The sequence below is a fragment of the Sorex araneus genome, chromosome 6, assembly GCF_027595985.1.
Source record: "Sorex araneus isolate mSorAra2 chromosome 6, mSorAra2.pri, whole genome shotgun sequence".
NCBI lineage: Eukaryota > Metazoa > Chordata > Mammalia > Eulipotyphla > Soricidae > Sorex > Sorex araneus.
Genome location: NC_073307.1, coordinates 53,362,330 through 53,377,933, shown reverse-complemented (window position 1 = coordinate 53,377,933; position 15,604 = coordinate 53,362,330). Strand labels below are relative to the sequence as shown.

At 54.7% G+C, this 15,604-nt stretch overlaps 2 protein-coding genes across 2 annotated transcripts in view; both read left to right on the top strand.

Moving 5' to 3' along the window:
• Positions 1-15,604, top strand: part of CERS3 (ceramide synthase 3) — a 72,594-nt gene that overhangs the window by 5,003 nt on the left and 51,987 nt on the right. Inside the window, exon 2 of the mRNA XM_004617770.2 lies at positions 11,650-11,712. The gene's annotated coding sequence lies outside the window, so the exon portion shown is untranslated. The remainder of the gene's footprint in view (positions 1-11,649; positions 11,713-15,604) is intronic.
• Positions 1-15,604, top strand: part of LINS1 (lines homolog 1) — a 56,650-nt gene that overhangs the window by 18,350 nt on the left and 22,696 nt on the right. Inside the window, exon 7 of the transcript XR_008630773.1 lies at positions 11,650-11,712. The gene's annotated coding sequence lies outside the window, so the exon portion shown is untranslated. The remainder of the gene's footprint in view (positions 1-11,649; positions 11,713-15,604) is intronic.

Sequence of the window (15,604 nt, the reverse complement as noted above, 5' to 3'; positions counted from 1 at the left end):
CACACCACCTCGGCTCGGCACGTTCCTTCGTCCGGTGTCATCTCTCAGGACGGATGCGTGACGCCTTGCAGGCGCCCCGCGGGTGCCATCTGCTCTCCGAAAGTGCCGGCCACGTGCTCTCACCAGTCAGTGTCTGCAGGGGCCAGGCCCTCGTGGCCGTGTCCCGGATGGGCAGCGTGGAAGGAGAAGCCAGGCCTTCGCCAGGGACCTGCGAGTCAGGGCAGGACACAGGTGTGCAGTGACCACATCGCTGACGCCCACTTCCCAGATGCCAGTCACCGGTGTGTGTCCCACTCATCCCAACAGCGATGTTGGAAGGCGGGTGCCAGGGTGATGGTGCACATGTGAGGTGAAGCAATTGGCCCGAGATTACCCAACTGGTAAAGGGGCAGAGCCCAGATCACGGATCCGGGCCGGCCAGTTCCCGCCGCTCCCCGCCTCTCAACAGGCACTGTGCTGCTCCCTGATGTGGCAGCCTGCAGAGGTTTATTGGGGTCACCTCACCCACGACCTGGGGCACACTGCTAAGGAATCTGGACGACGCCTGTAGGCAGGAGTGAACCCAGAGCTTTGGAGAAGTGGCTGTGTTGGAGGGAAGGAGCTTCATCCAGTGGCCAGTAGTGGGCCAGCAGAGAGATGGGCAGAGTTCCGCAGGAGCCCCACTGGTGCCAGAGGCGCTGGCATGGGAAAGAGGGGTGCCAGTCTCCTGGCTGAGTGGCCTCATCATGCTCTTTGCATCCCAAGACCCATGGAGACAGGAGACAAAGGACAAGAATGAGAGGCAAGAAGACACGAGCCCAGAGCTGGCGGCCCCAGGAAAGCCACATCCTGGCCTGCCGGGGGGAAAGCCGAGGAGCCTCAGCTCAGGCAGCTCCTGCCCCCCAAAGTTGAGGCAGCAGCCCTATTGTGTGCCAACCAGGGCTCCTGGAAGCGGTTGAGAAACAATTGCCCAGTAAATCCTCTGACCCCTTCCAAGGGGCCATCACCTGATTCCAGTGGATTAAGAGGCTCAGTTCACGGGCATGGGAACACTGTGGGATGGTGACACGGCCAGGGCCGAGGTCCAGGTCACCGAAGGGGATGTGGACGCTCCGCATACAGCCCTGGAGAACCACCGCTGGCCTCAGACTCCCCCAGGAAAGGAGAAGAGACTCCTGGCTTCTGAGGGATCAGTCACCGAAGGGCCCCCAAAGAAGTGGCCTGGCCAAACCACTTTATGACTCTCAAGCCCGCCTCTGCAGGCCGTGCCCACCGGCAGCCAGCCTCAGGGCACTCCCCAGGCCCAGAGAAGACGAGGGTCATTGGCTCAGACATAAAAGGCAGTGGCCGAGGCTGGGTGAGCAAGGAAGGAGGGCATCTATGAGCATCCTCTGAGATAACAGATGCCAAAGGAAGACTTGGGGAGTAAGGACCTCTTCCAGGGGAGGGCAAAATTGAGCCCCTCCCCCATGTTAACAGTCAAAATCAATTTGGGAGGGTCTAGGGCAATAGTACAGCAAGTTGGGCTATGACTGCACACAGTGACCCGGGTTCAATTCCTGATGCCCCATGTGGTCCCCTGAGCACTGCCAGGAGTAATCCCTGAACACAGAGCCAGGGATAAAGCCTGAACATTGCTGAGTGCCATCTCGCTCTCCCCCACCAAAAGAAATTAAGTCGGTAAAATCTTAAACATGTTCAACCCCATTTGAAATCTTCAGAGAGAAAAAGGAATCGATGAAAAAAAAAATCAAGAAGAAAATGTCCCAACTTGAAATCTTCAGTAATGTGCGTGGAGTGCCTGTAACGAATCCCCGAGCCCCTTTGTGGTCGAGAGAGGAGAGTGTCAGAGCACCCCCCGGAGCCGCAGAGCCCGGGTCTAACGTGGCTGGGCTGCAGGCAGGGCCAGGAGCAGGGGATGGAAGCCCGGTTTCACCGCGGGGACTTCCCACTCCAGCATCAGCACCGTGATGGTGTGTGAAAAAGGAAGGAAGGCAAGAGAGATGAGCCCAAGGGTTCTGGACCCCAGCTCATTCCCACCACCGCCAAGGGTCCCCTGAGCACTTCTGGGTGTGGTGCCCAATCCAAAAGGGGAAAAGGTGTGAGGGGGGTATTCACGCTGGAGAGGGCCCGAGGGCAGGGGGGCGTGGAGGGGCCTGTGGCGGGATGAGAGGAAGAAGAGAAGTTACAGAGGCTGCAGGACAGAAAGGAGAACTGGCTCATGGGACTCCGAGAAGGAAACACTCAGCTCTGTAGGCAGCGCAGCCCCTGGAGGCATTGGCACCCTTGGCATCTTGGCGATACCCGAGAGGGTGACTCGACATAGCCCCAGCTGCACGGGGAGGGTGGTGAGAAGCAGGGCCCTTGGGTTGCAAGCCTTCTGTGCGCCCCTGTGGCCTTCTGGTGGCACCTTGATTGAGGTAGCAAGGCTGCAAGCCTGGCATTAAGTCTGCTACAGCCACATTCAGGCCTGACCCCCAGGTTCCCGTGACCTGCTCCTGCTCCAGAGGGGCCTGCAGAACACCCCCACCCCCAGCACAGGCACCCCCTCAGGCTGCATTAACAGGATTGGATGTGCTGGGAAACGGGACATAAAGACTGAACTTCTGGAGGCCGGAGAGGTAGTGCTATGGTTAAGGTGCTTGCCTTGCAAAGAGCTGGTCTAGGTTATCCTCAGCATCCCCGATGGTTCCTCAAGCTCCGCGAGGAATGATCCCCAAGCAGAGAGCCAGAAATGAGCCTTGAGCACTGCTGGGTGAGGCCTCAAACACACTGAGCTTCTGGCTATTTATGACAGTGTGTGACTTTGAGAGAGTGCCCAGTTGGGGCCAGAGAGATAGTCCAGTGGATGCTGTGCAAAACAACTTTGAGATCCAGGTTTGATACCCATCACTGATGTGGTTCCCCAAACACCACCAGGAGTGATCCCTGAGTTACAGCGTCAGGAGTAAGTTCTGAGTATGGCCACTTGTAGCCCAAAAATCAATCAATAAAAATTAAAAGTGCCATTTTCTATAGCTCAGAGATAGAGCTATAGAAACTTCACAGTTGTTCTGGATCCATTCCTCAGGTCTACCCCTTATGTCCCCCACCACCAACCCTTAAAAGGGTGGAAATAGCCATTTGAGAGATGGATGAAACTGATGGATGCAATAACTTGATTTTATTATGACAGATCACACTAACAAAACCAAGGCAGAACTGAAAACAGCTTTTTTGGGGTGGGAGGGGCACATAAGCTTGGGGGAAGACTCCTGGCCCAGTGCTCTGGCTGGGTTTTTCTAGTGCTGCTCCAGGGAACATGTGATGGGGGATGATGTGTGCGTTCTGGGCCTTTCAACAATCTCCCCAGCTCTCGGAGCCTAATTTAATACCGTGGGTGGCCTTTGTATCACAAAGCTCTCCAGTTGCTTTTTTTATATAAAGGAAAAGGGCCAAGAGGTTGTACAGGGAAGCCACTGCCTCCCAGGTTTAATCCCCAGCAATGCCTACAGTCCCCTGAGCAAGGCACCAGGAGTAAGCGATGACCACACCAGGGCATGGCCCAACCCCATTCCAGTAATAATAAAACGAAATAAAGGACAAACAATGATACTGAGCTTTTCCAGACAGTTGGACTAAGCTGTAGTCCTCTGAGGTTTATGGATACCCTTGGTCACTTGCATTTTTTTCCTTTCTGGACATTTGTTCTTTCACAGGACAATTCTCTAAGATTTTGAAGAGCTAAAGCGAAGTGTTAGTAGGAGATGCTTCTCTTTCCCGTGAGAAAGGCTCAGGGGTTTTAAGGTTTGACACAATCCTAATCCTAATCCTCTAGGTCACACGGTTAAATTCCAGGGCAGAGAGGCAGTCCGGGGATAAAGGCACTTCCCTTGCACACAGCCCACTCTCGCTCTATCCTCAGCACCACATGCAGCCCCCTGAGCCCCACCAGAAGTCATCCCTGAGCCCAGAGCCAGGAGTGAACTCTGAGCACAGCCGGGTGTGGCCCAAAACCAAACCAGACCAGAGTTAGAGTCAGAATTTACATTTTTAAAAAATTTCAGAAGTGGCGGCTGTGATGGTTTGCAGCGCCCACCACAGATAGCTTGTGTGTGTGTGTGTGTGTGTGTGTGTGTGTGTTTAAGCTCTGTGTGTCCTGGGGCTGGAGCTATAGCACAGCGGCCAGGGTGTTTGCCTTGCATGCGGCCGACCCGGGTTCAAATCCCAGCATCCCATATGGTCCCCTGAGCACCGCCTGGAGTAATTCCTGAGTGCAGAGCCAGGAGTAACCCCTGAGCATGGCCAGGTGTGACCCCCCAAAAAAAGTGTCGTGTGTGTCCTGACCTCAAAGCAGCGTTAACCCACTCAATAGGTTTATTTGGAGAAATCAGAAAGCACTGTGAACAGACCCCAACTGCATGACAAACACAAGCGCCCTTTCTTAACAAGTCTAGTATAGATGCTAGAGGGGCTGCTGCTATAAACCTCATAACATGGAGGAGTAGTCCGTTGGAGGATGCAGGGGGTCCCAGAACGCCACTTCTCAGTGGCTTTTGCATTCTCATTGGCTGTTGAGCCCGAAGATTCCTCCTCTTCCTCCTCCTGGGGTAGTAAAGGAGCACCACTTCCTGTTAGGATCCACCACCTCAGTGGAGGACCACCACTTCTTGTCAGGATCCACCACCTCAGTGGAGGACCACCACTTCTTGTCAGGATCCAGCACCTCAGTGGGAGACCACCACTTCCTGTTAGGATCCACCACCTCAGTGGAGGACCACCACTTCCTGTCAGGATCTAGCACCTCAGTGGGGGACCATCACTTCCTGTCAGGATCCAGCACCTCAGTGGAAGACCACCACTTCCTGTTGGAGATGCAACCACTTCAGGAAGATGTGGGACTATTAGTTTTCCTGTACCTTGTCTTTACAGAGCTCTTAAAATCCAATTTGCCTTGGTGTTTAATTTCAGTTTTACTTTCCGGGCCCCCTCTAGAGGTGCCCAGGGGTTCTTCCAGTGTAGGCCAGAGTGGCTGCTCCCAGCTTAATATCTGGGGAGCCACATGGTGTCAGGAATCAGACCCAGAGCGCTAGCATGAGCTCCAGCCCTTTGAACCACCTCCCTGACTCAGTGCTAGTTTTCCTACCATAAAAAGACTTATGTCCCTTCCCTACTGGACTGTTGACAAGGTGCGGTGAGGCCAGGGCATCCTGGGTGTTGCAGAGAATCCTTTGCTTGCATGTGGCCTCTGCCCTCTTAATTGCATGTCACTCTTAATGAGTGTCATGAGTAATTGGATGGCCCCAACTGAGGGAGAGCAGTGGAAAACTGGAAAAGAAAACATATTGGTAACAGCTTTTCCGCTCGCCATGTGAGTTTATGACAAACCAGTCATGGGGTCAGAGTCACATGTGGGGGTGATCCCAAATAGTCCCAATCCCTGACGGGTCGGGAGTCACGCCAGCACCCCTCCGGAAAGGCTTTGAAAATGGACAGATAGTACAGCAGGCCGCACCCAGGGACCGGCAGGGAGAGAACCACCGCCCAAACTCCAAACCGCGGAGACCATTGGCAGCGCGGCCTGTTGTGTTCGTGACATCACTGACTGCGGGGGCTGGCCTGGCTCTGTCCAGCGGTCCAGTTATTCTAGGTCAGCACTGACATCCTCGCCCCGGGCGACTGGGCTCTCCCACACAGCGGCGTGCCAAGCGGCGTGCCACCTGGAATGCCGGCGGGACAGAGGCAGCCGGCTGCCTGGCCCACCTTAGCCGTGCAGCTGGAGCTGTGAGTCAGCCAGTGAAAGCACACAACACACACAGCGCCGTCCTGACCAAGAAGCTCACGGACACCTTCCCTGGCTGTGCCCAGGAAGGCCAGGGCTCAGCCCAAGGGCCTCACACTGCTGGGGCCACCGCGGCAGCGCTGGGAGCCGCCAGACCACACCCAGCAGTGCTCCGGAGTCCCTAGGGCCGTATCTGGCCATGCTCAGGGGACTGTGTGCTGGGGGTTGAACCCAGATCAGGTGCACACCTAGAATTGAAACTACCTCCTCCCGCCCCCTCCCCAGCACTTCCTAGTTTTCGGGCTCTCTATGCTGTTTTCCATTGGGGATATGCCAGTTTCTGCTCCCACACAAATGGCACAGAAGGGGTCCCTGCTTTCCACCTCCTCCGTGGCACTTCTAGGCCGTACATTTGGCGGTGCTCACTTGTGGTGGGGCTCACGGGGCTCAGGGGACCAGGGACCACGGCGGGGTCAGCCACAGGCAGATAACTCACTGCCCAGCACCTGCTCCTTGTCTCTGGAGGACAGCCACCGTGGCATTTCCTGATCCAGCGGCCAGTGGTGCTGCTGAGCCTTTCTCATGGTCCCTGGCTCAGCGTTCCTCACAGGAGAAGATCAGGAAGAGCCAGGGATCGTTTGTATTTTTAATAGACTCAAAAAGTAAAACTTACTTTTTTTAATTTTTGACTCAAGCATGAAGCTTATTTGAGTTCCAGGGTACCCTATAAAGATAAATTATCTTCGGAGCTGGAGTGATAACACAGCAGCAGGTAGGGCGTTTGCCTTGCACGCGGCTGACCCAGGTTCGATTCTCAGCATCCCACATGGTCCCCTGAGCACCGCCAGGAGTGATTCCTGAGTGCAGAGCCAGGAGTAACCCCTGTGCGTCGCCAGGTGTGACCCAAAAAGCAAAAAAAAAAAAAAAAAAAAGATAAATTATCTTCACTTCAACTGGTATTTTTTTCCACTTTTTTTTTGGTTGTCTTTGTTTTTGGCTTTTTGGACCACACCCAGCGATGCTCAGGGGTTACTCCTGACTCTGCACTCAGGAATTACTCCTGGCGGTGCTCAGGGGACCATATGGGTTGCTGGGAATCAAACCCGGGTCAGCCACATGCAAGGCAAACGCCCTACCCGCTGTGCTATTGCTCCAGCCCAGTTTATAAAGGTTTTAAAAGGTCTAAAAAAACTATTGTACAGCAGGTAAAGCATTTGCCTTGTACACAGCCAGCCCGCGTTCAATCCCAGATAGAGCCCTGGTGCGCGTTGGGAGTGATCCCAGAGCACAGAGCCGGGAGTAATCCCCGAGTACAGAGCAGGGCTGATCCCTGAGCATAGAACCGGGAGTGATCCCCGAGCACAGAGCCGGGAGTCAGCCCAGAGCACGGCTGGGGATGGGGAAAGAGAAAGAGAGAGAGGCCGGCGTCGCTTCCTGGCACCGTTCCGGAAGTTTCCTGCGCGCGGCGGGCACGCGCGGGCAGTTACCGGGTCGCGGGGCGTTGGCGCGGGCCGGGGAGGGGTCCGCGGGGTGCCCTGGCGCTGGCGTGGCCGAGCGCGCCGGGAGGGGCAGTGGGCGCCGGCGGGGTCCCCGGTCCCAGGATGCAGCGCGCCCGGCCTGCGGAGCCTCGGCGGGACCCGGGCAGGTGCGCGGGGGGCGCCGGGGGCTCAGGGCGGGCAGCCTGGCCCGGGCCCAGGGCCCGCTCGGGCCGGCGGGGTGGGGGTGGGTTGGGGCCGGGCCTCCCCGGGAGCACCCCCGGGCCAGCAGATGCTGAGCCCCGACCTCTGCCACGGCGGGGCGGGCCCAGACGGCCCGGGACCCGGGTTCTGCAGCCTTTCCCCCCCTGGCCCCTTCTGAACGTGTCCCCTTCCCGGGGCCCCCAGTTCTACAGCTCAGTCCCCTGTGCTTGACGCTTCTGTGACCCCGTTAGAATACCCCCGGACCCTGTGGGAGGCCCAACCCCGGCCCCCTTTAACCAGGAGTTTGTTCCTGTATAATTTTTCTGTGCCATGACTTCAGACACCAAAAACAACCCTTTCCGTACCCTAAAATCCAGTGCCATGGACCAGAGCCCAATAGGGATTAAGCCCCCAGTTTCAGGCGCTCAGCCCCCTTTTCCCTGGTCACCTCCGCGTCTCCAGTTTTTCTTTCATCCCAATCAGGAAAAAAAAAATAAATAAATAATAAAAAGGCTTTAAATTCATGATTAGGAGAAGAAAAAAAATTAAAATCCAAGTCGTCTGTGGCATGGTAGAAAGGGAAACCTCTGCCCGGAGGTCACTTTAGGCAAAGCAGAGCTGCCCACCCAGCGTCCACTCAGGGCGGGATGAGCCCCGGATTCGGTCACACTGTGGTGTCAGACGTCACCGGCCATAGCACTCCACTGGTGCTGCATGCCAGCTCACGACCGGAAATGTGTTAGTTAGGGGTGGCGTTACCAAGTGAAGCGGCCAGGTTTGGGCTGGGGGGAGTGTGTGACAGACGGGAATCGCACCCTGCGGCAGGTCGTTCTGTCCCCGGCGCTCCGGAAGGCAGCTGGTGCACCCGCCCTGGTTGGCTTCTCCTTTGCTTGACTTTGCATGGTATTGGTGTGGCATGCGTCTGGGCACCTGACGGTGGCAGGGAGGACGGGTCACCCCCGACGTGGAAGGTGTGGCGCTTGCTTGATGGGCGTCAGTGCTTACCAGTGTGGAAGTCTCCAGGCCTTGGGGCTACGGTGACTACAGACCAGGTTTCTCGCTGACTTCAGCCATCGCCGTTTGGGACCCCTGGAGGCACTGTGAAAATCAGCCATGAAGTTCAACGGGAAAGAATATGGCAATCTGTTCCAGCTGTCACAGGGTCACAAAATTATAGGACTTTGAGGGGCTGGGGTGTTGCCTTGCATCTGTTTTTGTTTTTGGCTTTTTGGGCCACACCCAGCGATGCTCAGGGGTTACTCCTGACTCTGCACTCAGGAATTACTCCTGGCAGTGCTCAGGGGACCATATGGATTGCTGGGAATCAAACCCGGGGTTTGTTTTTTGTTTGTGTTGATTTTGTTTGGGGGCCACACCTGGCTGTGCTCAGGGGTTGCTCTTGTCTTTGTGCTCAGGGATCACTCCTGGTGGGGCTCAGAGGACCATATGCGGTGCCGGGGATCCATCCCAGGTTGGCCGCATGCAAAGCAAGAACCTTTCCAACTGTACTATGTCTCCAGGTCCAACAGGCCAGATGTTTGTTTTTGTTTGGGGGCCACACCTGGCGGCCCTCAGGGCTTACTCCTGACTTTGTGCTTAGGGGTCACTCCTGGTAGGCTTAGGGGACCCTAGGAGGTGCTGAGGGTCAAACGCTAGTTGGCCACGTGCAAGGCAAGCGCCCCCATCTGATGTACTATCCCTCCAGCCCCCAGAATTGTAAAAAGTTTTATTAAAGCACCATAATTTACAAAGTTATTCATGTTGTTTTAGACGTTGCAGCACTGATCCCACCACTAGTGCCAACCTCCCTCCACTAATGTCCCCAGGTTCCCTCCCATTGCCCCCACCCCAGCCTGCCCGCTCGACAGGCACCCGTCTAAGTTTGGTTGCTGAACTCCTGATTTCTGTGTTGCTGGCCCTGTGGTTTCCATACTTGGCTCCGACATTCCTTAACACCACCTTTCTGCCTGGCTCCCGTTGCTTCTAATCTACCTCCTCTCCTCTTCTCTCTGCTCTTTCTTTCCTTCTCCTCCCTACACCCCAGGCCAAGGTTAATCTGGGCATGCGCCCTTAAAACATTGCATTTCCTCATCCAGTTATTCTAAATCCCACTTTGTAAGTGATATCATTCTGTGTTTATCCTTCTTCTTCTGGCTTACTTCAGGATGTCTTAACATGATGTCTCCCAGTTCCATCCATCTTGCTGCAAATTGCATGATTCTATCATTCTTTACAGCTGCATATTATCCCATGGTATATATATATATATATATATATATATATATATATATATATATATATATATATACCACATCTTCATGATCCACTTACCTGTTGTTGGACATCAAGGTTGATTCCAACCTTAGCTATTGTACTGAGTGCTGCAATGAGTAATACAGTGAATCAATTCTGATTTACTCAGTACCCTCCATATTGTTTCCCACAGGACCACATTCCCACAGTAGTGGATGACGGTTCCTTTATCACCACATCCTGCCAACACAGCTTGTGCCATCTTCAGTCGTATAAGATGACATCTCGTTATTGTCTTGATTTGGATTTCCCCAGTAATAACTGATAATGAGCATTATTTTTCTGTATGTCTGTTGGAGGACCATCCATTGGTCCTCCTTAGGGAAATGTCTGTTCATTTCCTCTCCCCAGTTTTTGATGGGGTTTTAAAGATCTTTGTTGTTGCTGATGATCTTTGTGAGTACTTTATATTTAAAAAAAAATTAAGAGTCAAGGAAATGTGGCTTCCTGGTAGAACTCATACATGCCTTGGATGTGTGAGGTCCTGGGTTTGATTCCTCACACTATTAAGATTTTTAACTAAAATTTGAAATCTGTGCTCAAGGATCACTCCTGTGGGGTGCCAGGGATCGAACCCAGGTTGGCTGTTTACAAGGCAGGCACCTCCTCGCTGTTCTGTCTCTCAGACCCTGAAGCTCTGACTCCTACGGAAATCATTGGTTTTGCATTTCGTATTTGGAGCTCTGTGTTGGTTGGGTATTTGCTCGATTGTAATTTTAAATATTTAAATGAATGATCTCCCAGTGCCCAGTTTACGCTTGAATGTTTCAGGCCAGGTATTTCCTTGTAAACGGGCTGGCATTCTGTTTCGCAAACGGGCCTTTGCATGATAATATGCTATTTTCACGTGAACCATACTTACTGGTTCCACGGCTGCCCAGGTGGGTGGAGCATCCATGGAGGAATGAAAGAATATTATAATTGGAAATTACTCACCTAAATGTCCAGCCGTAGTGTTATTATCCTAGTCAACTTTAATGTGTCTTAGACCTGGTTTCTCCTAAGAGAAACAAAGTTTGGGGCCAGACCAAGAGTGTAGCAGACACTTGCTCCATCCCTGGGGTCCCATGTGGTCCCTCAAGCCCATCAAGAATCTTTGGCAGGCTTATTTCTGGAGGACTCAGAAACTCTGTTGGGACGAAGCTAAGTGATAGAGTCATTCTAGCCAAGTTATGAGGTATCTGAGTGTCTAACTTAAATCAGGGTAATAGGGAAAAAAATAAGGTTGATTTTTCATTATTTGAAGCTTCAATAGAAGAAGCCAGTTTGAAGAATTTTCTTCATCTTTTTTAGTTTTTTTATGTGGGAGGTTTGGGGCAGGGTGACTCCTGACTCTGCTCAAGGAGCATGTATGTGCCAGGGCTGGGACTGGCTGTTTGCAGAGCCGGCTTTATGTCTGTGTGTGCATGTGTCTGTGTGTCTGTATGTGTGTGTGCATGTCTGTGTGCATGTGTGTATGTTTGTGCACATGTGTGCGTGTGTATCTGTGTATGATGTGTGTCTGTATATGCGTGTGTCTATGTGCGTGTGTATATGTCTATGTATCTGTGTGTGCACGTGTCTGTATATGTGTGTGTGTCTATGTGTGTCTGTGTGTGCATGTGTGTCTGTGTATGTGTGTCTGTGTATGTGTGTGTCTGTATGTGCGTGTGTGTGTGTCTGTGTGTGCATGTCCATGTGTACGTGTGTGTATCTAACCCTGGTGCTAGCTCTGATCCCCTTGGGCAGGGCCATACTGCTCAGAGACCCTAGTGTCTTCCAGAAGGTTCCAGTTCTGCCCTGCAGTGGGGCTCAGTTGGGCTGGCGCGGCACCCGTGGGGATTGCGGGGCTGTTTTCCCAGCCCGGCTGGAGCTCGGTCATGTCAGGAGCTGGGAACGGGGGTCCGGGGCACTCACGGCGCTGTCTCTCTTTTTCAGGCGCAGTAAATAATTGTTGAAGGAATGAAAGTGCCATGGAAGGAGGAAGAGCCACAGCAGAAGGTACCCCCAGCTGCGAGAGCACGGCACGAGTGGTGTCCATCCGTGACTAACGCTCGCCGCGGGGCGCCCAGACTCCATGGCGTGTATCGGGTGCAGATGGAGGCTCAGGGGGCCCGTGTGGGACCAGGAGCCGCGGGTCAGGCCTGAGTGGGGGCACAGGCACGGCTGTTCCTGTCAGTAGCTCCCCGTCTTCACGGCAGGCGCTGGCCACGTCGGGGGCGGCTCCAGGCCTTTGCCTCTCGCTTTTCACGGACACGCAGTTTGACTGACATGCCCGTCTGTGTGTGCACGTTTGATTTTGGAAACTCTGTGGGAACCTTGAGATGAGGAGAGACCTGGAGGTGACTCCTGGCTAGTGTGAGGCCTTGAGTTTGACACCCTCAGAGTGTCAACTGTGCCCAGAATAGGTCCCTGTGGCTCTGCTATGGGACCCCGGGTGTTGCAAAAGGGTATCTGTGTGTCTGTGTGCGTGTGTGTGTCTGTGTGTATGTGTACATGTGGTCTGTATGTGTGTGTATGTGTATGTCTGTGTGTGCGTGGATGTATATATGTGTACTGTTTGTGCATGTGTGTGCATGTATGTCTGTATGTTTCTGTGCATGTGCATATATCTATGTATATGTGTGCGTGTCTGCTTGCATGTGTATCTGTGGTGTGTGTATGTGTGTGCATGTGTGCACATGTATGCCTATGTGAGTGTGCATATGTGTGCATGTGTCTATGTCTGTGCAAGTGTGTGTGGTGTGTGTGCGTGTGTGTGCATGTGTGTCTATATCTGTGCATGTGTGTGCATGTGTGCACATGTGTGCCTATGTGTGTGTGCATATGTGCACATGTGTGTGTGTGCCTGCATTCCTGCTAGATATGGGACCCGCAGCCATGGCCGGAATATCAGGCACTCGGAGGAAATGCTGAGCTGACCCTTTCAAGATGCCGAGTTTGCTGAGTGATGGCTCTGGGAATGGGGTCAGTCAGGGTCCGTTTGTATTCCAGAAGCTTCTGGGCAGGGAGTCTCGCCTTTGAGGAAAAGACACATCAGATTCAAGATGTGCTCTAGAAAATGGGTTCAGTGGGGCTGGAGCAGTTCTCTGCAGGAGGGAGCCCCAGTGCTGGCCTGCGCCTGCTGGGTGTGGCTCCAAGGCAGTACCCAGAGCTCAGGGTCAGGGCTGGCTCTGCCCATAGCCCACCCGGGACTCTCAGAAGCTCCTGCCCCCCCGCCTGTGCTGCCCTGTCCCCCAGGCCCTGCCTGGCCGAGCTGCAGAGGGGGGCCTCGTCCTCTCTGTCCTGCGGGCCAGTGTCCACTTCTCTCTCCTTGCTGAGCCCCTCCCTGGGCCTCTGGACCTGCCTTGTGTTTTCACAGGCTGTCCATGCCCCTCTTAAATCCATGCAGTTAGCCGACAGTACCCCCCCTCACCTGAGCCACGTCCGCCCACGAATTCCCAGTGACCCCATCCTCTGAGCCATGTCCCCTCACCAGCTCTCTGGGCCGAAGAATCCGTCCCCTTTGCTCCTTGTCTCCCCACCATACACCCCCCGCACCCGCTGCCCCACTCGCCCGGCTTCCTCACTGCCTCCGTTCTCGAGGTGTGAAGGTCACTTTTTTTTTTTTCAGTGCAGAGAGTTCCTGAGAGATTAACACACACACGCAGCCTAGCTGTCCATTCATGTGAATTCCGAGCAGAAGCGGATTTAATAGCCTCTCGCTTCTAAAGTTGTCTCATAAAACAGGACAGTTAAGTACCGCCTGGGCGCCGTGGCGCCCACGCACACACCCGCTCCATCGAGCTTCCCAGGCTGCTCTCGGCAGTGGGCCGGGCACGGGCACGATTGTCTGGAGGTGCCAGGGAGGGAGGAAGGGAAGGGGCACAGCACCATCTCAGAGTTCTGGGGCGCTTGGACAGCGGGAGGGTGCTGGCCTCTCACATAGCCGGTCCTCGTTCAATCCCTGGCGTCCCATGTGGTCCCCTGGGCCCCACCAGGAGTGACCCCTGAGCATCACTGGGTGTGACCCCAAAACAAACAAAGAACCCACTTGTCTGGGCTTTTCTTGCCCTGGGACGTGCGACAGCCTCTGGCCCTCTTCTCTCTCTGGGGCCCCTGGTGGCGTAGATCGGGCCACCGAAGATTGGACGTGTGGACGTGTGTCCCCAGTGGCCCCAGCCTCAGTGAGTAGGACAGTGGGTGTAGGGAGGGGGGCGGGGGCGCCCTGTGCTGCGTCGGTCCTTCCTGCTCAGCCTCCTCTGGCATCTCGACGTCCTTGTTGGTCCTTGGCTTGGCGTGGAGGAAGGGAAGGCAGGGGTTCAGGAACGAGCCTCCCCCGGCTACCCTCAGGGTGAGGCCCGTGTGGGGTGTTCACGTGGTGCAGCGCCCAGCCAGCTCCCAGGGCCCCTCTGGCAGGGAAGTGAAGTGGTTTCAACAGCATCCGAGGTGGGTGCTGGGGACTGGGACTCTTGGTACGGACACACGGACAAAGTTGGGGCATGTGAGGGGCGGAAATTGCCTGTTCCCCTCTGGGAAGGAGCGAGGGGAGCCACGGCCACGCTAGAGGCCCCTGTGCAGCCGGGCTGAGGAAGACTCAAGGCGGCAGGGGACGGGAGAGACACAGGGAGACAGAGCTGAGAGGGGCAGAGCGAAGAGATGTCATCTCACCAGGACTCAGAGTCAGAGAGTCAGGGCCCCACGGCGGGTCTGCGGCTTCCGGTCAGGCAGGAGGGACAGCAGCCCCTCTCAGCCTGGCCGCTAGCCCGGGATGTCTGCTCTCCTGCCAGATGCATTCAAACATGCAATCGGATCGGCTGCAACCCGGTTGGCGCTGGAAGACCTCATGGTGAGTGAAGGGAGTCAGAAGAGGAAAGACAAATACACGACGATCGCACTCACCTGTGAAACAGAGAATAGCTGGAGGAGGAAGTGAATTGCAGTGAAAGGGGATGCCTGGATCCCCCCGGACTGCAGAGTTTAGGGATGAGATGGACAGAGAAGGAAAGAAACCAAACAGTGGGCTGGAGCAATAGCACAGCGGGTAGGGTCTTTGCCTTGCAGGCAGCCGACCTGGGTTCGAATCCCAGCATCCCATATGGTCCCCTGAGCACTGCCAGGAGTAATTCCTGTGCATGGCCAGGAGTGCAGAGCCAGGAGTAACTCCTGTGCATGGCCAGGTGTGACCCAAAAAGAAAAAAAAAAAAAAGAAACCAAACAGGCGTCAGGCGTCAGTTACACTGGTGATGTGGGTGAGTGGTGATTGGCATAGCCAGAGACCCAAAGCACAGACTCAGCACCGGGGAAAACACGAGGTCTAAGCTGCGAACCCCTGGACCTTTGTAATGTGCCTGTCCAGGTGACTGGTGGGGGTTGGGCTGAGGTGGGGGTGGGGAGGGAATCTGGGGACCCTGGTGGAGGGAAGCTGATGTCAGGGGTGGCATTGGTGTTGCATATTACATGCCTCAACGCAACTAAAACAACTTTGTAAATCAGAGTCCTTTAAAAAGAACAAAAGACAGAAAAACAAAAAGGCAAAACCCACAGATGCAGGGTTCTGTGGCCGTAAAGTGGGTGAGATCCCGCCGGCCGAGGACATGAGATCTTCATTCTCCCTCAAAGTCCCCCACTCAGATGCCTTGACCTCACCCCTCCCTTCCCCACAAAAATGATAGACGGAACCCTTGTGAGAGAGGAAGGGAGAGGAGAGCAAGGAAGGAAAGAGAGAGAGGAAGGGGAGAGAAGGCCGGAGAGAGGGGGTGGGCCAACCCTGGTTTGGACCCCGGCACACAGGGTCACCAGTGCTCACTGCTGAGCCCCGCTGGCTGTGGTCCCCGACTCCCCCGCACCGCCAAGTGATCTTTTAAAGAAGAATGGAGCAAGAGAAAAGAAAATCAAGAATCGCTGGGGGTGG